The 25478-nt window shown below is 34.8% G+C and overlaps 1 long non-coding RNA gene across 1 annotated transcript in view; it reads right to left on the minus strand.

Moving 5' to 3' along the window:
• The window catches only part of LOC121020822 (uncharacterized), a 959466-nt gene extending 948037 nt beyond the window's left edge, over positions 1-11429 (minus strand). The window contains exon 1 of the long non-coding RNA XR_005786304.1: positions 11352-11429. This is a non-coding gene — a long non-coding RNA (uncharacterized LOC121020822). The remainder of the gene's footprint in view (positions 1-11351) is intronic.
• Positions 11430-25478: the final 14049 nt, after the last annotated feature.

Consider the following 25478-nt stretch of genomic DNA (forward strand, 5'->3'; position numbering starts at 1 on the left):
GAAACATTTTATTTAATTGGCCTTACACAGACTAGGGGGAAAAACTAGAAATCCTAAGGAATACTAAGAGCCAAACATTTTAATCAGTGGCCTGGGGCCATTCCAGAATACTAAATTAATAGTTACTGAGACATAAATACAGCTTTTCATTTTTGTGTGTTTCATGATGATGACTATTGAATTGCCCTTGGTACTTTTTTTTTAATCTTTTTTAACATTTATTCATTTTTGAGAGACAGAGAGAGACAGAGCATGAGCAGGGAAGGGGCAAAGAGAGGCAGACACAGAATCTGAAACAGGCTCAGCTGTCAGCACAGAGCCCAACGCGGGGCTCGAACCCATAAACCACGAGATCATGACCTGAGCCAAAGTAGGACGCTCAACCAACTGAGCCACCCAGACACACCACACTTGGTACTTTAAAATGCTTTTACAAAATAGACTGTTAGAACTAAAAAAAAAGAAGAAGTAAAGGGAAGAAAGGAAGTAATAGAAGCTTTTTGTATTTTTTTCAAGATTTGAAGGCACAAGAATCTCATTTTTTAAATGTGCATCACACACAGATATGAATATACACAAATACACACACCTATACAAACTTCTCTCTGCCCAGAGAAACTTGCTAGTAACTTAGACAAGTGTATAGAGAAGAATAAAAATTATCTTATATAAGGCCTCTTGATGTCCTAGAATCAAGTCAACTTAGATACTCTCAGGAGAGTTTTCCTAGGAGAATTGGAACAACTTGATGGAGGTAGGCTTTAAAATGTTACTCACCTAGAAAAATTCTTGATTATGTGTTCTGTAGGTTCTGGTCTAAGTGTAAGAAAATTCATTTCTGTGTGATAAGGGAGCATAAGGCAAATTGACACCACACAAACCTCTTCCCCTCACCCCCACCCCCCAGGTGGGATGTGTGTGATACTCAGGCACTCCTGGCTGCCCAAGTACAAAGGAAAGGGAAAAACCAATGGTTAACTGATAGAGATCACAGCCACGCAGGGCATGAGTCTCCATCAGTTTACAAATGTTTTAGTAAATTATAAGAAAAAGGCAATTTTAGCAATAGCCTCATCTCCAGAAACCCATAGACTCAGCTTCCTGTATCTCCAATACAACCCCCCTCCATAGTGATGGAACAAAGGCAAGAAGGAAAGGGAAGGTAAAATTAAATTTCCTTATAATCTGCAGCCCATGGACACATACTTGAGACAGGCAGAATGTAACATTTTCCAGGAACTCCTTTTTGTCTTAATGTTAATGCCTTACTAGAGGGAAAAACAACCTTAGCTTGACAATAGCAAGACCTCCAGTATCTCCTGATTCTTCTTTAGCGTATGAAATTTCTTATGGAAAACTCCCTTTTGCCTTTACCTCCCCCAACACCATAGTATATAATCAATCACTCCTCACAACCCCAGGGCAGCTCTTTCTGCCCAAGGATCCTGTCCTTGTGCTTTAATAAAGTCGCCTTTTTGCACCAAAGATGTGTCAAGAATTCTTTCTTGGTCATTAGCTATGGACCCCCACCACCACTCTAAAACCTTATCATATTCAGTAAAAGAATTATTACCTAATTACAGTACAGAGAGAGGTGATATGAAAACAGGTTCAACTTACTAGAACTTCAAAAGCAGAAGATAGTTCATACTGGTCTTAGGCATCCCATTGTCTTCCAACTTTGTCAGGTCAAATGTCACATAGATGGAGGTCCTCAGAACCTTTAAAACAATCTTGTTTTATTTTGTTCATTTGTCTAGACTGGGTTTCTGTGAGTTCAAAAACTTATTGTATTACCAATGTAAATAAATGTTTTAAAGGTTTTTGACGCACACTACTTGCAATGCCTTTTATTGTGTCATCTTAGCTAAGCTGGAACTATATTTCCCATAATTTCATCCCTTGTATGGTGTGAGGGAACAAAATGTCACTTCAAAATGTCTCTTTTTGGGACTCTCTTTGGAGAACAAACTGAGGCTTGATGGAGGGAGGGAGGGGTGGTTGGGCTAGATGGGTGATGGCTCTTAAGAAGGGCACTTGTGATGAACAGTGGGTATTGTATGTAAGTGATGAGTCACTGAATTCTACTACTGAAACCAATATTGTACTGTATGTTAACTAACTAGAATTTAAATAAAAATTTGAAAAAAAATATCTCTGTGGTATGTAGATTATTTTAGGCTGATTATTATTACATACTAACCTGTGTTATATTGGAATTCTTGCCTTCTAAAACATGGATGTTTAGGAGCACACTGTCAATTTAATAGCAGCTTTTCAAGTGCAGAAAAGAAACACTCCAAATTAAAATACACCTATCAATTATATGATGTGCCCTGTTTTTAAAATGATTTAATGTGAAAAAAAAAATAATGTTGGAATCAAGGAAATGTGTTACTTTCTGTTTATATGTCTCATTGCTGTTACTGTGTGATTAGCTACTCAGAAACTATATAATTCTTTGTATCCTTCCCTTTGCTTAACTCATTACTTTTCACATTAAAAGAATTCAATAAATATTTTTTAGATGATTGAATGGATGACTGAATATTCCCTGCGCAAAATAACTGGTTGAAGTTCACACATGTCAAACAAAAATGGATCATGATTTTTCAAGTAGAGGGCATTTCTTAATTCAAAACTGCATGAAGATAGTAAGGATGTAGCAAGGTAATTTTTTAAAAACAATATGTATAAAGGATATTTGAAATGTTTACTTCTGTTGATTTTATGATTGGTTAGGACTCTTTTTGACTGTAAGTTAGAGAAACTCAATTTGGACTAACATTAGGAATGAGGGGGAGTGGTGTCTATAAACATACAGGATTCTAGAAGAAGAGTGTAGAGCTCAAGGGCAAGAATGCAGTGCAACTCTGATTCTTCCACATCTAGCACCGGTTTATTTGTGAATCATCTCTTCCTGCTAACAAACCACTTCTGGCTGAGTGGCATAAAACATCCTGTGGATCAGGAATACAGACAAAGCACAGAGGGGACGGTCTGCCTCTGCTTGGCAGGATCAGGGTTCTCAGCGGGGAGACTTCAACAGCTGAGGATGATTCAAATGGTTAGGGACTGGCCTCTTCTTTAAATCCTCACTGATAGCCTCCTTCATACCAGCAAGGCTGCTGCTAATAGTCTTAAGGCCCTTCAAGCTTCTTTCACTGCTGGGCCCAAAACCAATGCCACATGGTCTAGGGTTTTGTTGTAATAGCACTTATCTACTTCATATACTAATGTATGTGTCATGTCAGTTAGTGTCTGGTCAGAGAAGCAGAATCACGATGATACAGAATAAGGGATCTACTATTACACAGATTGTATGGAATCATGGGAGCTGATGGGAACATTTCCACTAGGCTGTTGCCTCTGCATCTGATGTTGAGTCTGAATTTGCTATGATTTGGTTGGGTTATTAGTTAGGTGACTGTGAAGTGGAAGAGAGCAAGGACAAACTGAGTGATATCAGGAGACTTAAGATTTTCACTAGCTGAGATAATATGAGAAGGTGTCAAAGCATTTCAACTGAGTCTAGTTGAGGAGACAGCATGATATTTAATAAGGATCTTCTATGATTATTTAATTTGAACTTTCTTATAATCCTGATAATGGCTCTAATGATAGGAAATATGTTAGTTTTCTTGTTCATACAACTGAGGGTCAGATTAGCAAGAAGAAAAGAAACATCTTTGAGTTTTCACCCTCAGATGCCTCTAACTTGAGGTGTAAGCTCTTTTCAGACTTACTAGGTACTTGGTAGGTGCACTATATAACATGCACTACATACTATGTTATAAATCTTTTACATACAATATGACTCAGTATTAGCATGGTCCTTACTTTAGAGATGGAGAAACTGATACCTAGAGAAATAAAATTTCTCAAGGTAATACAGCTACAAGTCATACAAATGACAGAGCTGGGTGAATTAAGAACCCTCACAGTCTGGTAAGAGTTTGTTTATTAACCACTATGCCACAAGCCTCTGAGGAGAGGATGAAACACTTCTCCCAACCTTCTGACTATCTGATTAAAAACTGCAATCCACTGACTCTTGATTTCTCTTACCTAGCTGTGTAATTGAAAGATTTATGATGTATATAACTTATTGTCTGTTTTTACTACCTCCAAGCAATCTCATTAATGGCAGAGATTTTGCCTGTTTTGCTCACAGATCCATCTTGACCTGGGATTGTACCTAGCACAAGGTGGGAGCTCCATAGGAATGTGTTCAATGAATAAAAGAATGATTTTTTTAAGAAGATGACAGAGTAAATTCCATGAGTGAACAGTAATTGGAGAGGAAGAGAGGCAGGGCAGTGGGAGTTGTATTCTGAAACATTGATTAGTTAGTGCAGCATGCCTAAGGTGTCAGGTGGGAGCAGAAGAAATCAGTGATCAAGCCTCCCAACAAGGGAGGCTGAAGCCACCCAGGCTCATAGGCATTAAGCCTTTGCTCTCTCACATTTTGTTTGTAGCTTGTTCAGCAATAGACACTGGAAAGGAGGGCAGGAAGACATCAAAGTAGCTGTATTGTTCATATTTTTTCTCCCTTTGGCAGCTATTTGCTCTATTTCCTGCTGACACTACAATTTCAGCGATTTAATGATACAATTGTTTCTCAAAATGACACAGAAACAGACACCCTCAGCCATTTAATTGGCTGCACTGACGAAGGGGAATCTACTGTTTTCTAATTTCATTTTTGAGAGGTGTGGGAATTTGGAGAGCCTGGGAGAGACAGAACATTTATTTCTATTGGAAAAGATACAGTTTTAGGAAGGGATATTAGTCTACCTAATTAAGGTCTGCCATTTCTATGACATGCACTAGGATATCTATGAAAATGATTCAATCTCGGCAAAGAATTTGCTCAAATTGTTTATCTTCCAATTCTGTCTGCCCTTAGGTCAATGGAATTTCACTTGCCATAGGAATTCTACATTCTCTATGTCAAGTTTACTGTGAAATAGTTTGCTAATAAATCAGAGCAGGAAACATAACTCTGTTACAAATGTCTGATCCTTTCCTTTGCATAATTTAGGTTTTCATTCTCCACGTCTCCAGGATTGCTGTGTGTTATGTATTGGTTTGATGTGATTTCAATTCCACTTATTTATAACAAAGACCAAGAAAACTTTTTAGAAGTTAAGCTGTTGTGATATAAGAATGAAGTAAATTGGGTCAGGATGTCATCATCTTACCTGTTGTCACCAATGAGAACTCAGTAGCTCAGCTATGGAGGGGCGCCTATTGGGGGCTTAACAATAAAAAGAGGAAGAAGTAACTGTAGCAAGGAGACATTTTGACTATAAACATGGAGATTTTGTGGGACTACCCAAGAATGTACAGTGTGGGCAAAGCTATACTTTGCTGACTGAAAATAGTTCTTTGAAGACCTTAGTGCAATTAGTTCCATAGTGAAGGTGACCCTTTTATTCAAGCAGTGGTGAAAGCCAAGCAGTAGCCCCATGAACATCCTCTTGCCCATCAATACCCTTGCCCTGCCATTGTTCCCTAGCAACATCCTCTAGCAACAGGGTACTTTTACTTTTGCACTGGGAGCTGGATATCAACTATCGGCTGTTTTTAGCTACCTCTCCTGAGTACCACCAACTCATGTAAAGGTATATATACCTCAACTAAATTTGGACTTTATTCCTTTCATCCCTCCTTGCCTTGAACAATAGTGTTCAAGTGATTAATCTATCACTGGTGTGGAGTATGTTATTTCCTTATTTGCTTATTAAGAGACCTTATCCTGTACGTTACTAGTTTGTGAAATTCCCACTGTGAACCTGTGTTAAATAAACTATTGTCAAAGACAATTGCAGTCTCTGAGCATTAATTTGTACCAAAACAAAAGACTGTGTAATCAGCTCCTGCATCTGGAAACTTGAATGAGCCTTGCTACCTTCTCATCATTTGAACTAATGCATTAAATATAGGAAATTTATATTTTCTATTATTACAAAAAATTTCCTTCCTTTTACCATATGATACAGAATCAATTAAAATTGACCCAAGTCTTCCTCATTTTTTCATCTTTAACATACAAAATTAAATACTGGATTTCTAAATAGGCTAGTTTACATGGTGAGTAAATATGGTTAATTCACACACACAAAACAGTGTGCTCTGGAAGCCAAGGTGCTAAAGCTAACTATTATACATAAAAGTAGGTGTGAACTAAAGATTGGAGAAGGTATGAAAGTGGTTCATCAGTTCAATTAACAAAGACTATTAAAAGAGGTTTATAAAAGGCCTATAATACATATTAAATCAATGTTTAAAAGGTAACCCTCCTTCATTCTGGGAAGAAAATGCTTTCAAGCTACTTTTTTTACAGGACTTATCTAGTATTACTTCTCTTTCTTCCAGGAACCTGGAACTTCTTTAAGCTACTAACACAAATGTTTTTGTTTCAATGTCCCTTGTCTTTCCAATAGCCTCACTTCATGGGCCTCAGTTTCATCCAAAGTGTCACTTAAAATTATTGAGCTTATTACTTTGTGGATCCCCTTTCCTAGCAAACTAACGGTCTCAAAAGTATACATAAAAATCCCATGTAAATATAAACAAGTAAGCACAAATAAACAAATACAACCCTCCATACAAGGCTAGCGGGGCATCATTCACTTTTTGTCTATGTCTGTAACCAAAATGAGTGACGGTGATGTTCACTAGATACAGTGAAATTCTAGCCAACACTAAGCCAAAAATAGATGAAAGCCAAAACTGAATCCCAGAGTGTGGATAGAAGGAGATAAGTAAGTGGTCAGAAAAAGGAAACAAAAAGTGAAAGTGTTTTGGGAGAGCACTGATTTTATGTGACTCCCAAAGACATCATAGGAGGGGGAAAAAAGAAGGAGAATCAAACACTGGAAGTTTGTATGGGCCAGGAAGTGGAACACATAGCTTAGCCTATGTTCTCCTGGCCAGAATTCAGTCATAAGTAAGAATTTAACAAGAAGAACTGGGGTCAGTGGGTATGAATGCACCAACAGTTAAGAAAATTAGAAAAAAAAAAAAAAAAAAAAAAAAAAAGAAAATTAGATCCAGACGATCTTTATATGTGTCTCAGATGATGGAAGGTTAAACAAAATCACAATCAAGAAATCAATAAAAGAAACAATAGAACAAAGTTTTTAACAACAATAAAAGAAAGTTTTATTTTCATTAGTGGCAAAAACAGAATTGGCAAATAACTACAGGACAGTTGTTGATAAGAGCATCAGAAACAAGACACTACGGCATCATGGGGGAGGGGAGATGAGTCCCAGTGATGAAATCAAAGAAGTAATATTAGAAACCAGACTGAAAACGACAACTGGTTTTTGGAATTTGGAGATAGAGACGAAGGCTATCCTATATAGACACAGAGATGAGATGTTTCCAGATATGCCATGAAGAAATAACAAACTGCCTGGGAGGTTTTGAATGGGGAGCATCCATATTGAAGAACAACCATTTGATAAAGCAGACCAGGTGAATTGCTTTCCAAGTGCAACACTGGCAAAAACGGCATATGGTGAAATTTGCTAGAATATATAACTCCCTTTGACAAAATATCTTTTCTTTTCAATTTTATAGTTTCAAACCTTAATGGCCCATATTTGGTTTATTAAATGTGGAAGGGAAGTATTAAACTAAAATTATTTTAAGTAAAGTTAATAAATGTAAATTTGTAAAACAGAATTTCCCCGCTCAATATCCCATTATATGTGTATGCATTTCATTACAAATTCCAAGTAAAAATTAATGCAAAGATCTTGACAAAGTTAGGGTTGGAAAAATAAATATAGAATTACACATGTAGGAAAATAGATATACTACCAAGACAGCATGCTTACTTTTCTTATTGTCACATTCTAAGTGGATTTAGACTTGGTGCCAAAGAATCATATGTATCAACTTGATGAAATTGATGTGGAAAATATCAGTCAGAGTGTAATCGAATATGTACTAAGTTAATTAATAACATTTTAACATACAGAATTTGTGCTCTTTGAAAATTTAAATACAAAACAAGAGTTCATATATGGACTCATGATTTACTATTATAATTTGGGAAGTTCAAGAAATCAAAAATTTCAGATGTAATTAATATAGTACTAAGTCAACAAACATTAACAATAATTAAAAGCTTATTATGCTTACATATCAGAAACTTTGATGCATTAACTTATCAATACTTAGAATAACTCTATGAACTAGATGTTTTTTCAGTGGAGGAAAATGAAGCACAGAAACATTTGAAAACTCCAAAATTATACAAACAACAAATGGCAGAATCCATTATTTTACATATATTAAGTTTCCCCAAAATCTTCACTCTTAATCTCTATACCAAACAACCTTCCATAATATGATAATATATTTTATGTAAAAACATATTTTCAACAATCCTTTTTTCTTTTTTTTTTTTTTTTTTTGACTAATTAATGACATTATAGCAGGGAGAGGACTAAGACCTGAGACCGTTGCCTGAAATCTAATGCTAGATTTCTATCCATACCAATGTAATCTTTGACTGATCTGCTAGACTACTTTCACAAATAGACAATGAAACAGACAAAAGGGCTGCCAGTTACAAGCCAATCATGCACGTATTCACTCAACAAATAATTTTTCTGTGTGTCAAACACTGTAATGGATATTCAGTGCTCATACCAAACCCCCATAAGGATGGCCTATTTTGACTTTCATTACATCTATAGATAAAGGTAGAGTGCTCCTTTCCTTTATCACCCCAAACTCCAACTCACCTTTTCATTACAAACACCTGGACAAAATGTCAAACTTACATTTGAGTGCGTGTGTGTGTGTGTGTGTGTGCACGCGCATGCACACATAGCCTTGAATAGCCCCTACATCAAAGTACGGTTTTCTTAAAAGTTCAGAAATATTAATATGTATCAGTTTGGCAAAATCATCTCTAATGACAAAGGTATTCCTTTTGAGACTTTGGGAGAGATAGCCCATCTTTAGAAAGGATAAAGAAATACTTTTTTCTAAGAAAACAGAACAAAGATACAATATAAAGGGGATGCATTAGCAGATATATTGCTTGTATGGCAAATTAATATAAATACAAAGAAATACACTCTTATAGGGGCCCAGGGTCAAAAATGTAATACAAGAGAGGAAAAAGAAATCTGAAAAAAGTTTCATGCGTGTGAAATCAGCTGAGCAAAAAGAAAGCAAATTGTTTGGAGTGCAATTGCAATTACTTGAAAGATCATAGTTAGGTAACAGCAGGGTATTGGGATGATATTGTTTAGCTTCATTAATGGATGCATATGATTCCTGGAAGAAGGAGGGTTCTAAAATGAGGACAGTGCTGTGGGTTTAAAATGGAATCCTCATTAAGAGCAGAGGTTGCCCTGTATTGCTTATCTAACACAGGGGCAGGCAGCTTTCAGGGCTCTTTCCTGCCAGTTTGGGTGTTAAAACCAAACAGCTGACCTTTAAGAAGCTAAAGGATCCAAAATTTGCATAAAGGCTTTTTCATTCTTGTTGCTCCTTAGTTATCCCAGCAAAATGCTTTAGGATTACACAGCTACTTCCTATTTGTTTATGTCACTCATGAGATGAACAAGTATCCCTTATTTTTTCCCTTCCTCTATCTGATGTGCAAATTTTAGATAAACAGGGATCCTCAAACCACCTTCAAAGTTTTCACTGAGAAAGCCTTCTTTAGGATGTGATAGGGTTCCAGGATAACAACAACAACAAAAGCAACAACAACAACAACAAATAATTTTTAAAAAACTATCATGACATATATCTTCTCCCTTACATGACAGGAATTTTTAAGGTAGATATGTAGATTGAAAAGGGATCTATTATTCACTTAATGAATATCAAGAAATGGGAAACTGAGGAAAAATGGATATTGGATCAATGGAATTTTCTTGGTTTCTGAGTGAAAAATGACTTAACGAATGGTACATAAGATCAGTAATATTTGTTTCTCAAAGTTACTATAGAAATCTGCGTGATTACAGCTACTATGGAGGGGAGATGTCTTAATATCTTTAACAGATAAAAATTAAGTAGGGATGCTTGCCCTCATATTTTCACACCTGCTCTTTGGTCTCTCACTTCTGATTTTTCACCCATGTAGGCCATCATAAAGCTACCACATTTTTTCCAAGGTACAGCTCTGACTATACAAACAAAAATTATAACAAAAGCCCAACATCTTCAATGACTACTTAATGCTTAAATAGTAAAATATAATTTTTTTAAATCAGGTTTCAAAGACTTCTGCCAATGAATTTTAGTCCAACATTTTGAAATGTCTCACTCTTCCATATAATTTTCTATGACTTAGCCTATACCCTATTGCCAAATGTCTCCACTTATTTCAACCTCAATGTTTCTCCTATTCTCTTGAAAGAAAATAAGTTTATCCAACCCATATGTCTACATCGTATACAACTGAAAATGTCATGTACTTTGGTCAGCAATTCTTTCACATCCCAAGAGCTAAAAAAGCTTGCCTCTTTGAAAGGCTCGTCTCACCATATCTTGACAAGTTATCAATCTCTACCTGTAGTGTCATTATATATGTGTTGCCAATATTTTCCCACTCATTTACAGATATCATGATATCTAATGTCTTTATTGCAACAAGCTGAGAACTGCTAGTTGGGAGTTAGCAGTAAGAGCATATGAGTCTTTTTACAGTGTCAACCGAAGCTGATCTTTCACTATTTAATTTTCTCTTAGCACCTTGAACTGTGCACTATATTATACAACTGGTTATGTCACACCAGTTGGAATTATGTACTATTTGTATTGATCAGTGGCTTTGTTTTCTGTGTAAATACAGAATTGTGTACTACACAAGTGGACATCTTTAAAGTCAGAGAGATTTAGATTTGCAATTAGCTCTGACATTAAATAGCTCTATGTACTTGAGCAAACTATCAACAACTTTAGAGCATTAGTTTATTACTACTGTAGGGATAAAATCGTATCTATTACAATATATTTGTGAAGGTCAAATGGAATGATTCCTATTAAGCACCTTGAATATGGAAACCCTTCATATGAATGCCAGCTTTTTTTTTCTTTTGCTATACCATCTCATGATCTACATTGCTTCTTCTTTAAAAAAAAACTCCTGTACCACACTTCCTAAGTATCCTCTAAAGTGTATACAAAATTGAATACAGGTAGCATGCAACTAATGCTACTGACCAAATGTGGTCTAAACTGGGATATAAACAGTTTTATACAGAGTTTTCAACATCATGTCTAAAATGAGAAATCTTTTGGCAAAGCTAGATCTCAGGTCAAATAGTCTGATACTTGATTCTAGATCTACAGATACTACTTACTAGTAGTGTGACTCTGAGGCAGCTCCTTTACTTCTTTGATTCTCCATTTCGTCACCTGCAAAAATGAGGACATTGGTCTAGATCCATGATTTCTAATTTGATTAACACTTAAAAATTTATTGGTTTGTTTATTCTGTAAATAAAGTTTTATGGAAGTGAAAAAACAGAAGGATTAAAAGCACAATACAAAGAGGATGATACAAGGAGGACATTGAGGACTTCTACCTTTTGGTCTCTTCCTACAGGTCAGACTAATTCTGGCTTAAATCTAGTCAAGGATTTACAGAGGATGCATGAAGAATTGTGCAGGCATACTCAGAATGTATGTGTAAAAAAATATAAGTTTTATCCATCCATCCATTGATGAACGTTTAGGTTGCTTCCATACTTCCTTGTGAATAATGCAGATATATCTTCAAGTTACTGATTTCAAATCCTTTGGGATATACAACCAAAAGTGGGATTGCTGGATCATAAGGCACTTCTATTTTTTGAGGAACTTCCATACTCTTTTCTATAATGGCACACTTCTAAAATTTCCATCCCCAAATGTCTGTTTACAGATGAATGGATAAAGAAAATGTGATTATACACACATAAATGCACATGCACATGTACACAACACACACACACACACGCACACACACACTGGAATATGATTCTGCCTTAAAAAAAAAAGGTAATCCTGCCATTTGTGACAACATGGATGAACCTGATTACATTAGCTCAGTGAAATAAGCTAGATGCAGAAAGACAAATACTGCATGTTGGTCTCAATTGTATGTGGAATAAAAAATGTTAAATTCATTGAAACAGAGAATAGAATGGTGGTTATCAGGGAGTGGGATATGGGAGGTGCTGGTCCAGAAATACAGTTTCATTTATGCCATATAAATACATTTTGGAAATGTAACATACAATAATGTGACTGTAGTTAACAATACTGTGCTAAAGACTTGAAATCAGCTAAAAGCATAGGTCTTAAGTGTTTCAACACACACACACACACACACACACACACACAACACATGCTAACTATATGAGATGATGAATATGTTAACTAACTTGATTGTGGTGAATATTACACAGTGTACACATACTTCATATAATCAAGTTGTATACCTTAAATATGTATAATTTTTAATTGTCAAAAATTAAGTCAGGTGGCCTTTTTAATTTTGGTATCAAAGGGTAAGAAATTCCAAAGTTTAAACCACTCTATATCTACTGAATATTCCTAAAGATTTTTTGAAGCTACAAAAGTTTTGTTTATTTGTTTTGTTTTGTTTTGTTTGGTTTTGTTTTTTACCAAGCATGCTCCAGAACATTATTTAATTAGCTAAAAATTCCAAAGTGAAATTTGACACTAATAGTTAAATAAATAAATAGCATGTCTTGGCTTATAAAAGGTAATACAGCTAACAAATGAGTGATCAGAAACTGATGTTTTGTGTTTTAAAGATGATACTGGATACAAAATTCATGTGGATAAGCTGGTTTTGAGCTTCACTATCACTTAGACCACAACATCAGAATAGTCAATGTACAAAAAGTGTGCAAGAAATCATGCAAGAAATTAAACATGTGCTTTGGAGTCAGATAGATGGTTTTAACATTTTAACATTATAGTTCTGAGAAATGTACTTAAAGTCTATAAGCTGTAGCTTGCCTGTAAAATGCAGAATACAATATTGATCCTCCTTGTTTTTCTGTATGTTATTAAGTAACATTCGGTATAAGAAAGCACTAGCTCATAGTAAGTGGAAATGAATATTAGTTCCTTTTATTTCTCCTTTTATATAGTTCCACAATATATAGGAAACATTGCCTGGCATAGAGTGTAAAGCAGTGTCAGCAACTCAACTTTTTAATGGTTTCTTTCACAGTGGTTTCTAACTTTCTAACCTTTTGAAGCTGTTAAAATAAAGTCAAATAATGATACTGCTGTGGCATAAGTGTATGCTAGGATCAATAAATTGTGGTTGTTGGAATAAATTGCAATTAAAGGGGTAGTACTTGATTGCTTGACAGTAGGTAGTCTTTCTGGCCCAAATAAACTCAAGTATTAGTCTGATTTACAAGCTAATTAGTATGGACTTCACAGGCATTTCATTGGGGGACCATGAGATCATATTGACTTCTGCTCACATCATGAGACCATCCTTCAAGTTGTTCTGTGTCACTGATAGGTGACAACTTCGTGTTTACTTTGTTTATTCGAGAATACAGTTTTAATCATTTTTAATCAAGTAGAATATACAAGAAATTTACAATGTTTGCAAATAAGCACCCAAATGTCTAAATAATTTCACTATCGCCACTAGTCTCGCCCCCCCATTTCTATACATTTAAGATAAAAATATACATGCATTCAAAAAATGACAAAGTCATCAATGTAGTACAAAGGATAGTTATTACTGAATCTTTGAAGCAATAGAAAAATATAGAGAAGCATTAATTTATAGGCTAGAAAGCCACAGGGTAGGTATTTCATAACAAATTATTTGAAAAATCCATAAAAGAGAGACAATTTTTGTCTCCAAATAAAGAAGTATGCTTATCTAAAGTATAATTCTGTTTATTCTTAATTTTCCTATTCAATGCAGTATTTTATATGATAAATCCCAACATATGCCTTTATAATTATCTAGTAAATATGGGACATTCATAGACTAAAACAGGTAATTTAAGCAATCCTTTGAGTTGTAAATTACATTAAGATACATCATGTGCTTTCCTCTACTATGTATTTACTTACTAGTGCATTTCCTGCTAGGGATTAAATACATTTTTGTTGAATGAAAAAATGACAAAAGTTCAATTCCTCAACAATACATTATTATATATATGGTATGACTGTTTTTAAAATTAAGCATCCTTTCCATTTAAATAGCTCTACCCCATATTTCTTGTAAATAAAAAAAGCAGCAAACAAAAGTTACAAATACGTGAAAAAAATCCCTGATGCTATGTTCTCTGTTGTCCATATTTATGTTAGATATATATTTTAGGTTGCTAGTATTACATCCAGTAAATCTCACACCACACTTATTATGTTTCTGTTATTTAGTTTTCAGTTTCTGAGCCTTATTTTCCTTTCCCTAGCTCTCTTTGAAAGGCATCTTTGTGAAGGCTGAAGAAAAAAAACTAATCTATTTGTATACTGGTGAATTCTAATCACCTACTAGAGTTTCTGACTCATAAATGCTCAATCATTATTTTTTGCATAAGGAAACTGATCACAATTAGTATTATCAATTATAAATCCTCATATTTCTGACTTTAATAGACACATAAACATATATTTTGCTAAATTTGAGTAATCTCTTAACCACTTTTATGTATGACAATGCAAAACTATATTAAATTTAAGGAATTATACAAAAACCAGAATATCAAACTTTAGAATCAATGGTAGCATTTTAAAGAACAAAATAGTATCCTAAGATAAAAATGCTGAAATAAATGTTTCAGTGTCAAAATTAGTAGAAGCCCATGAAAGAAATTATGAAAAGACAAATTAGAAACAAAATCCATTCCCTAGCTTAGTTAATGTCATCCAAAACAAGAATTTATTCTTCTTGAATGCAAAATGTCTATAGACCTTGTTCTCCCCAGGATTTAACACAATACCTGGCTCATTGTGAGGACTAAATTTGCGTTTTAAATGCATTGATGAATCAATCAATCAATTCCTGATTCAGAATGTCTAATAGTAAAACAGTGTATAAAATACCTGGGAAAAAAATAAAGATGAGAAAAATATTAAAATGTATAATAGAGCAATTTAACTAATATGGCATAGACTACATATTCTGTGGTTTCACAAGATTTGGTATTATTCTAAGCTGCAAGTGATATTAAAATTCCAGAAAAGTAAAATACATCTGAGTAGGTAGGTTTAAAACAAATTCCTTTTCCATTCTAAGTTCAGCGTCATAATATTAGAGATATTATTTGAGAGCATCTTTTCCCCCTGTCTGTAAACTGATTGGTGAGAAGGAGGACAGGAGAATCTTGCTTTCCTGTCCTTGGGTTACATTCTCTGAAGTCAACAGTAGAAAAGGATGCAAAGATGTGGATCTGAAAATGAGAGGTACTATGATTCCACAGGATGTATGTTCCTGCATAGGCCTTAGAACAACTGCTCAGCTCCTACTGATCTTGAGCCTGTCAATCTATCTGATCTGATTATTAATTTGCTTGAAATCTTGTCATGGTTATAATTTTATGTGCTGCACAATTGTAATGTCATTAAGATAAAGCAAATAATTGAAAACTTATAATTGTGAGGTAGCCAAATCTTAGGCCATGAGGAAAAGAGAATTCTCTGTCTTCACTATAACACATGCCCACACTACCAGTCTCAATTTTTCTTCTCAAGAGCCACATACACATCACTACCACCCAGTTGCTTTCTGCTTCTCTTCCTTTTTCCTATTTATCTTGACACTCCACTGCCTGTCACTGGGGCTAGTCTAGACCAGTGCTGCCTTTCATGAGTATCTTTTGTTTTTCCTCTAGGCGTGTTTTTTTTTCTCTCTCAGATAACTTTTTATGAGGCAATATTAAAATCATTATGAGCTTTTAACTGTAAATTATCTAAAATCACAAATCACATAAGCCTATGATCCACTTTAACATGAATGTTGTTAACTAGTTTTTAAAGAATACTGTTGAATTTTACATAAAAGGAGTGTCAGAAAATCATGTTTGGAGGTATAAAATACAATTCTAATGATTTAAAATAGGGATGAGGGGTGCCTGGGTGGCTCAGTCAGTTGAGCGTCCGACTTTGGTTCAGGTCATGATCTAGCAGTTCACGAGTTTAAGCCCCATGTAGGGCTCTGTGCTGACAGCTCAGAGCCTGGAGCCTGCTAAGGATTCTTCTCCCTCTCTCTCTCTCTGCTCCTTCCTCTGCTCATATTCTCTCTCTATTTCTCAAAAATAAATAAACATTAAAAAATTAGAAAAACAAGCTTCTTTCATTGAAAAAAAAAATACGGATGAAGTGGAGACCCTGGGTGGCTTAGTCACTTGAGCAGCTGACATTGGCTCAGGTCATAATCTCACAGTTCATGACTTTGAGACCTGTGTTGGTCTCTGGCTGACAGTGAAGGAGCCTGCTTGGGATTCTCTCTCTCTGGCCCTTCCCCACTCATGCTTTCTCTCTCTCTCAAAATAAATAAACAACTTTAAAAAATAGCTTACCTCTTCCATTTGTTTTTTTTTTTCTCTTTTATTTATTTATCTTTAGAGGGAGAGAGAGAGAGAGAGAGAGAGAGAGAGAGAGAGAGAGAGAGAACAAGTGGGGGACGGGCTGAGAAAGATGCAGGGAGAGAATCCCAAGCAGGCTCTGCACTGCCAGTGTGGACTCCAACGTGGGCCTTGAACTCACAAACTGTGAGATCATCTCCTGTGCCAAAATCAAGAGTCAGATGCTTAACCAACTGAGCCACCCAGGTATCCCTTACCTCTTCTGTTTGTATGTCACATATGGTCCAATTCATTTTCAAAATCTTATTTTTTTCTAACAATAAGATTGAAATTCAATCACGGATGTGAAAAAGCATAAATATACACATGTATATATTCACACAAATGTGCACACACACATTCACACATCCACACATTCACACATATTCCAGAGAATACACATATTCTCCAGTGCTAATTCCAATCCCTGGGGATAAATCATTCCAGCAAACATCATGTGGTATATGTTTCCATCAGTTATTTCTGAATGATTAAATTGCTAAATAGGAATGTGCAGAAACACAAATACACAAACATGTGTGTGTGTACCTCTCAGATATACTGTAGATTTGTTTCCATGTCCCTAAATATTTTTAGAGTATCATCAGAATGAGTCATTAATTTGAAGATTAATATATAATTGTTTCAATACATGAAAAGTGGAAATGTGTAGTGTAGGGGATATATGAAAAAACTGTGTACTCTGCACTCAATTTTGCTATGAACTTAAAACCATTCTAAAAGTAATGTCTACTAAAATAAAACATTTTATTTAAATAAGATGTTTTCATTTAGCAATATCCATTGAATTTATGCTTAAGTTTAAAATAATCGTAGACACTTCTCTAAAGAAGACATCCGGATGGCCAACAGGCACATGAAAAGATGTTCAGCGTCGCTCCTTATCAGAGAAATACAAATCAAAACCACACTCAGATATCACCTCACGCCAGTCAGAGTGGCCAAAATGAACAAATCAGGAGACTCTAGATGCTGGAGAGGATGTGGAGAAACGGGAACCCTCTTGCACTGTTGGTGGGAATGCAAATTGGTGCAGCCGCTCTGGAAAGCAGTGTGGAGGTTCCTCAGAAAATTAAAAATAGACCTACCCTATGACCCAGCAATAGCACTGCTAGGAATTTATCCAAGGGACACAGGAGTACTGATGCATAGGGGCACTTGTACCCCAATGTTCATAGCAGCACTCTCAACAATAGCCAAATTATGGAAAGAGCCTAAATGTCCATCAACTGATGAATGGATCAAGAAATTGTGGTTTATATACACTATGGAATACTACGTGGCAATGAGAAAAAATGAAATATGGCCTTTTGTAGCAACGTGGATGGAACTGGAGAGTGTGATGCTAAGTGAAATAAGCCATACAGAGAAAGACAGATACCATATGGTTTCACTCTTATGTGGATCCTGAGAAACTCGACAGGAACCCATGGGGGAGGGGAAGGAAAAAAAAAAAAAAAAGAGGTTAGGGTGGGAGAGAGCCAAAGCATAAGAGACTGTTGAGAACTGAGAGCAAACTGAGGGTTGATGGGGGGTGGGAGGGAGGAGAGGGTGGGTGATGGGTATTGAGGAGGGCACCTTTTGGGATGAGCACTGGGTGTTGTATGGAAACCAATTTGACAATAAATTTCATATATAAATAAAAAAAATAAATAAAATAAAATAATCGTTTGTAAGTGATTTAAAAAATGAAAAAAAAAAAGTCACATATGGTAGGCAGAAAAACTTCTCCCAAAGATGTCTATGTTCTAATTCCCAGAACCTGTGAATATGTTATGTTACATGGCAAAGGGGATTATAACTAAGGTTGTAGATGAATTACATGCTAACCTCTGCTGACCTTGAGATGGCAGAGACTATCCTGGATCATTGAGGTGGGCCCTGTGTAACATAAGGATTCTTTTAAGTGAAAAAGAGTAAGAATCTGAATGGTGTGATCTGACAAAGACTCTATTAGCCATTGTCATTGCTGGCTTTGGAGATGGAAATGAACATCTGGAATGTGGGAAGCCTCCAGAAACTGGAAAAGACAAGGAAACATATGTTCCCCCCAGAGCTCCCAAAAAGAAAGGCAGTCATACTATGAACATTTACGTATGAGGTTTTATGGACATATGTTTTTATTTCTCATGAGTATATACCTGGGAGTAAAACTGCTAGGTCATATGGCAGGTCTACAGTTATCATTCAGAGAAACTGTCAAACTGTTTTCCAAAATGGATTCCCCATTTATATTCCTGTCAGCAATGTATGAGGATTCCAATTTTTCCACATCCTCAAGAATACTCGTTATTTTCTTTCTATGATAGCCATATTTTAGTGGGTCAGTAGTGATACCCCATTGTGGTTTTGATTTGCATTTCTCTAATGGCTAATGATGTGAGAAACTTCTTATGTTCTTATTGTCCATTTGTATATATTCTTTGTAAAAGTGTCTATTCAAATCATTCATTTTAGTACCTTTTTAATGTAGTTAATAAAAAACAACTATTTGCTTTTTGAGGGAATTTCTTAAAAAATATTTTAAATAGACATTAATTTTAGAGCAGTTTTATGTTCACAGCAAAATTGAGTGGAAGGTATCCAGACTTCCTATATGCCTCTTACCTCAACACATGCATAGCCTCCCCCATTATCAACATCCTTCGACCAGAGACCATCAGAGTGGTACATTCATTGCAACTTATGAAACTACATTGATGCATCATTATCACTCAAAATCTATGGTTTACATTAGGACTCACTCTTGGTTATATATTCATTGAGTTTGAATAAATTCATAGTAATATATATCCATCATTAAAATATCATAGAGTAGTATGATGTTAGTATGATATCCTTTGGTGCCTAGTGTATCCGTCTTTTCCTCCCTGCAGACCCTGAAAACCAACGAATTTTTTTATTATCTGCACAGTTTTGTCTTTTCAAAAATGTCATATAGTTGTAATCATACAGTAGGTAGTCTTTTCAGATTGGTTTCTTTCACTTAGGAATATGTGTTTAAGTTGCTTCATGTTTTTTCATGGCCCATTTATTTTTAGCACTATGGTCGTCCATTGGGTGTACCACTGTTTATTTATCCATTCCCCTACTGAAGGGCATCTCAGGTACTTCCAAGTTGGGCAACTATGAAAAAAGCTGCTATCCATATCAACGTATGGATTTTATGTGAGCATAAGTTTTTAACTCATTTGTGTAGATAGCAAGGAACATAAGTGCTGGGTGATATTATGGTAAGAGCATGTTTAATTTTGTAAGAAACTGCCAAACTGCCTTCTGAAATAGATGTACCATTTTGCATTTCCGCCAGCAGTGAATGAGAATTCCTGTTGCTCTATATCCTCTCTAGCATTTGGTATTATCAGTATTCTGGATTTTGGCCAATCTAATAAGTGTGTAGTGGTAACTCACTGTTTGAATTTGCATTTCCCTAGTGACATATGATGTACAACATCTTTTTATATGCTTATTTGCCATCTGTATATCTTCTTTGGTGAAGTATCTGTTGAGAATATTGTCCACTTTTTAGTAGGGCTATTTGTTTCCTTACTATTGAGTTTTAAGAGTTCTTTGTATGTTTTGAATAAGTGTCCGCAATAGACTGTATTTTTGGAGCTCCTCCAAATTCATATGTTGAAATCCTAACCCCCAATGTGATGGTATTGGGAGGAAGGGTTTTTGGAAGGTGATTAGGTCCTGAGAATGAAGCTCTTATGAATGCTATACTTGTCCATAGCTCTCTTGCTCTCTTTCTGCCATTTGAAGATACAACCAGAAGATGGCAGTGTAGAAGAGGATCCTCACCACACACTGAATCTGTCCATATCTTGATCTTAGACTTCCTAGCCTCAGAACTCTGAGAAATAAATGTTTGTTGTTTAAGCCACCTAGTTTGCATTATTATTTTATAGTAACCTGAACTAAGACACATTCCTTTATCAGATATGTCTTTTGCAAATATTCCCATCCAGTTTGTGGCGCTTTATTCATTTTACAGTGTTTTTGCAGAACAGGTATTTTCAGTTTTAATCAAGTCCAGCTTATCATTTGTTTTTCTATCAAGAAGGGATACTATTAGCATGGTTGTTTCACTTTTAGAGAATAAACCTGCCTATCTTTAATATGATAAAGCCTTGGGGAAGAAAGAAAATATATAGTATGGGATTTGTAGATCACCAGAAGTTTACCCTGATAAAACTGGGAAATTTTTAGGATCATGTTGCTGCAATGCAATTTGGCATTCAGATGCTTTATTTTTCAAAAAATGAAAAAAAAAAACAATATTAATGATGCTTTTTAAGGCAGATGGATAGGTGTACCTAGCTTGTGGTGTGGTGTAAGTTCACAAGCTATGGGATACTATGGATTAAGCAATATTTTATGAGTTAAATAGATCTACTAAATTAGATGGTCAGAATAGAGTCCTCCCAACTCTGCATTTTACCATAGGGAAGATGCATGTTGAAAGCCTTATAAATTCATAAATGTTTCAGCAATTAATCAACAAGGAATTTCCTTTTATAGTCAAACACAGTCAAAGGAACTAAAAAATAACATTCAGTACCAAGTCAATTTATCTTGGAAGTAGAAATTCTAAACAATTTTGTTATCTAAAATACTGCCTTTATTTTACATTATATTTATTTTGCATGATATTCTCTGGGATGGCTCATTTGAATATGATTAAAATCAATGAATCATGTCTTATCCTGGCTCTCTGCAGTCGGCAATAATCATTCTGTTTCTCTCGGTGCCCAATTATACTTTGATAGAGATTAAGAGTCATACACAAAACCTCTCTAAAGAAGAGAGAATAGATTTGATGAAGGAGAACTTCTTATTCATCCCTAAGAAAAGATATTGTATTGAAGCAATTAAATAATTACAGGGTGCTAAATATCTATGTTGAATTCAATCATGGCTGGGACACTTAAGTTTCAAATATGCAGTGGTATTATGGGTTAAAAGTCATCATTCATCCAAGAAATGATAATGGGAAATCAGGGGTTAACATCTTCTAGATGTTTGAATTCAAACTTCCTTGTCAAGTAAAGGATCCTTAAAATTTTATTTCACATTTGCACACAAAAAAAGTGTCTTATATTTTCCCCTTTGTTCATTAATTTATTAAGATTTTTCAGGAATGAAAATTTGAGGACCTAGGAAAATACAAAGGGACACCAAATAATTGATATGTTCACTTCCCAGATGGTAGTAGAGGTAGATGGGCTGAAAATCCAGACCTGCATGGGTGGGTCAACAACTCTCTTTAATTCATCCTGGGGCACCTGGGTAGATCAGTCAGTTAAGTGTCTGACTTCAGGTCAGGTCATGATCTCATGGTTCATGGGTTCGAGCCCCACATCAGGCTCTGTACTGACAGCTCAGGGCCTGGACCCTGCTTTGGATTCTGTGTCTCACTCTCTGTCTCTGTCTGTGTCTCTCTCTCTCTCTCTGCCCCTTCCCCACTTGTGCTCTGTTTCTCTCTGTCTCTCAAAAATAAATACATGTTAAAATTTCTTTTTAAAAAATGCATCTTACTAGAAAGATTGAGTTTTGAGTCAATATTAGGTACCTGTGTTAATTTTGGAGGCATTGATAGGTAAACCCAATTTCATTAAGCCTCACTTTGAGAAGAGAATGTAGTGGAAAGAGGACATAAGGTGGGTTCTTATTTCATCAGTCTGGAGCTCTGCTTGAGTTCCAGTGCAACCCAGTTTTATCTCATTAACCTTGGCAGGCAGTCCTTTTTCACCTCCTTTTTGAGACTACTTAAATTGTGTTCACTAAATTTGTAAGCAAACACTGCACTAAAATCAAAACATACAAAATTACTTTATCCTATTTTACTATCAGTAGATTAGTATGATTATACAAACACTCCTGCTGATCTGAGTTCTTATTTCATAGCTGGAGGTACTTAACCCAATATTACTTTTTCATTACTTCAATTGGGCAGGTTCTTATACTCAAGTTTGTTTCTGCCATTCTCATTCCTATTCTTCTTCCATCCTACCAAGTTTCATTTGACTAGGGCTGAATTAACATGATTTACATTGCTATTCAGGTAGAAATTTTACATCACCTCTGTAGATAGAGCAGTTAAGTTCCTGCATATAAAACAGACAATTGTTTTACATATAAGGTTAAAGTAATGAAATATGGATCACAAGTAGTAATAGCTATATAAGTGTGAGTATTTATAATCCTAAGATCATATGTAATTGAATGTATTGCTTGTTCAAGCATTTGAGGTCTTGGATATAAACCTTTTTCACAATCTATTAGTATTTGATTATACAATAATGACACTCTCTTATTTTTATAACTCTATTTTGTCACTATATTTATATTTAATGTGTTATCTAAGTGACTTAAAGTAAGTACAAAGTTTACAAAATAGGATATAACCCATATTATCCACAGGAATCTATATTAACTCTCATCTCTCTGCTTCTCTTGTAAAATATCTATAATACTTATCCTTAAATGTGGAAATATCTTCAGATGGCTTTTGTATCATGAAAGAAAGGTTAACTTATATTCAAAAGAATTTAGTAGAGTTGAGTAAAATCCTCTCAAATTTGATAAGCCACACCAAGTTTGCATGTGAGGCAAGGTATTTATGGTAATTTTTCTTCAATAAGATCCAGAAAACCTGAATCTTCACCTAACTTATCAGTTTGTTTGCCTAAATCCAAAATAAAAGAATCACTAGTGAAATAATCATTTTCAATATATTGAGCTATATTACAACTTTATATTTGAAACTCTCCCTTTTAAAAATCCCCTTTAAAAACTCTCCCTTAAAACCAGGGTTTTGGAGGTGGAGTTGTGGTCAGGGTAATTTGTTACAGTAGTCCTAAAGTTTGCACCAAAAAACAGTCCCTGTGGAAAAAAAAATTACTGTAATAGCTCAATGATACTGATGGAACCACTAATGACAAAATCAAGTGCTTTTCTTTCCCTGTCATTTGACCATCCCAGAGCTTTTTTTACTCCACTTCCAAAGAGTACTTTTCATTCCTCAGTACTAACTGAACACTTTGTTTGTATGAGTATATTAACAATTATTTTAATTCCACTGTCTTCTATCCTCAACAATACAACAAGCTCTTACCACTCCTTCAACATCCTTTCAGAAGAGATCATTTGGAGAGCATGGGGGATGAGTGGAAACTTCCAGAAGAATGATCCTAAAGTCATTAACAGAAAATTTCTTAAAGCATAAAAAGAAGATTAAAGAGTCAAATAACCATATGTTCTGTAAAAATCAAGACTTTTCTTTACCTCTCACAAAATGAGAACAAGCTCTTAACAGTTAAAGTCAGTGACAAATGTATGGCAAAAATCATCTATCAAATACTAAATTCATTTATTTTAAACTCATGTTCAAAAAAGGAAATTTTAATCATGTGCTAGAAAATATTTTTCGTATCTTTATCTGTATTATATTGTATAATATATGTATAAATCACAACCAGTAACTGTTAAAATTAAACTATTAGGACCTTTTCAAGACTTTCTCAGGAATGAATTGAATTATTTATTTATTTATTTATTATTAAATATTGGAATCATAATAAGAAAGACATAAAGAATAATAAAGTAAACTTCCATGTACTTATAATTCTGCTTAAAAATAGAACTTAAGCAGTACAATTGAAACTTACTGTATTGTGTTTCCAAACTACACCATGCGCTCACCTTTTCAAGGTACTAGCCACTTAATTAATAATTATAATTTCCCTTATCTTCCTACATATACAAATACCTCTAAACTAGAAACAGTATTGTTCAGTTGTTTTGATACTATGGAGAGGCTTAGGGTAGGCTGCCACCAAATATGCCATTTTGGAGTATTGATCGTTTTAAATTAAAGTTACTTAAGAAATAGTACCAGGAAAACACTCTGACTCCTCCTCTGTTTCCAGAAAGTAGGAAATAAATCTCCCATATAAAAAGTACCCTCCCTGTACCAGGTAGTAAAGGGACATCATCAGAGATAAGGAATTCAGAGCTAAGGCTATATACATAAACCGTGTTACTTCCACTAATTTACTACTCCAGCCCAAATTCTGTTTTAGAGTTCCTTATTAATTGAAACTCCTGAACATACATTTTTCTTTGTCCTGTCAATTCCTCACAGTTTTATGGCCTCTTTGTCTAAGAAAGTATAAAACCTGTTGCCTTGCTCATTTCCTTGGGTTTCAATTTCTTTATTGGGCCTCTGTCTATACATAATTAAATGCTGGTTCTTTTTGTTTGTCTGTTTGTTCTTGTTAATCTGTTTCATGTCAATTTAATTCTTTAGAAGAGCTAGAAGAATCTTAAGAATAGAGAAAAAAAATTCTTCCCCAACAATTGCATATAAAGTAGCATCCTTTGTTAATAATTTAGCATTTTGCTCAGCCTTAAGCCTATGGAAATCATCTATTATGTATATTGTATTATATATGCTTACACAAATATATATATATGCATATATATACACACACACATATATATATATATATATTTGTACATAAGTATTGATAGACATTTAAGCTGATAGGCATTACAATATCTCCATTTTTGACTATTAAAATGCTAATGCATGTGTATGTACATTTTTGTATGAGTATATGTGACAGTCAATTTAGTTTAGGGTAGAATTCTCTGAAGCTGGTTTAGCGTTGAATTTCCCATATTTCACAGATATTGCCTCTTATCTGTTTTATACCCTTTACAACCAAGTCTATAGACTTCCGGTGTTGACAAATGTGCACAGAATAGCTACATTTGATTCTAATTACTCTTAAGATTTTGTCAAAAGCTTTCCTTGAATTCCTTGACTCTAAGCTATGAATT

Source organism: Herpailurus yagouaroundi, unplaced genomic scaffold (genome assembly GCF_014898765.1).
Source record: "Herpailurus yagouaroundi ecotype Mexico unplaced genomic scaffold, PumYag 252, whole genome shotgun sequence".
Taxonomy (NCBI): Eukaryota; Metazoa; Chordata; class Mammalia; order Carnivora; family Felidae; genus Herpailurus; species Herpailurus yagouaroundi.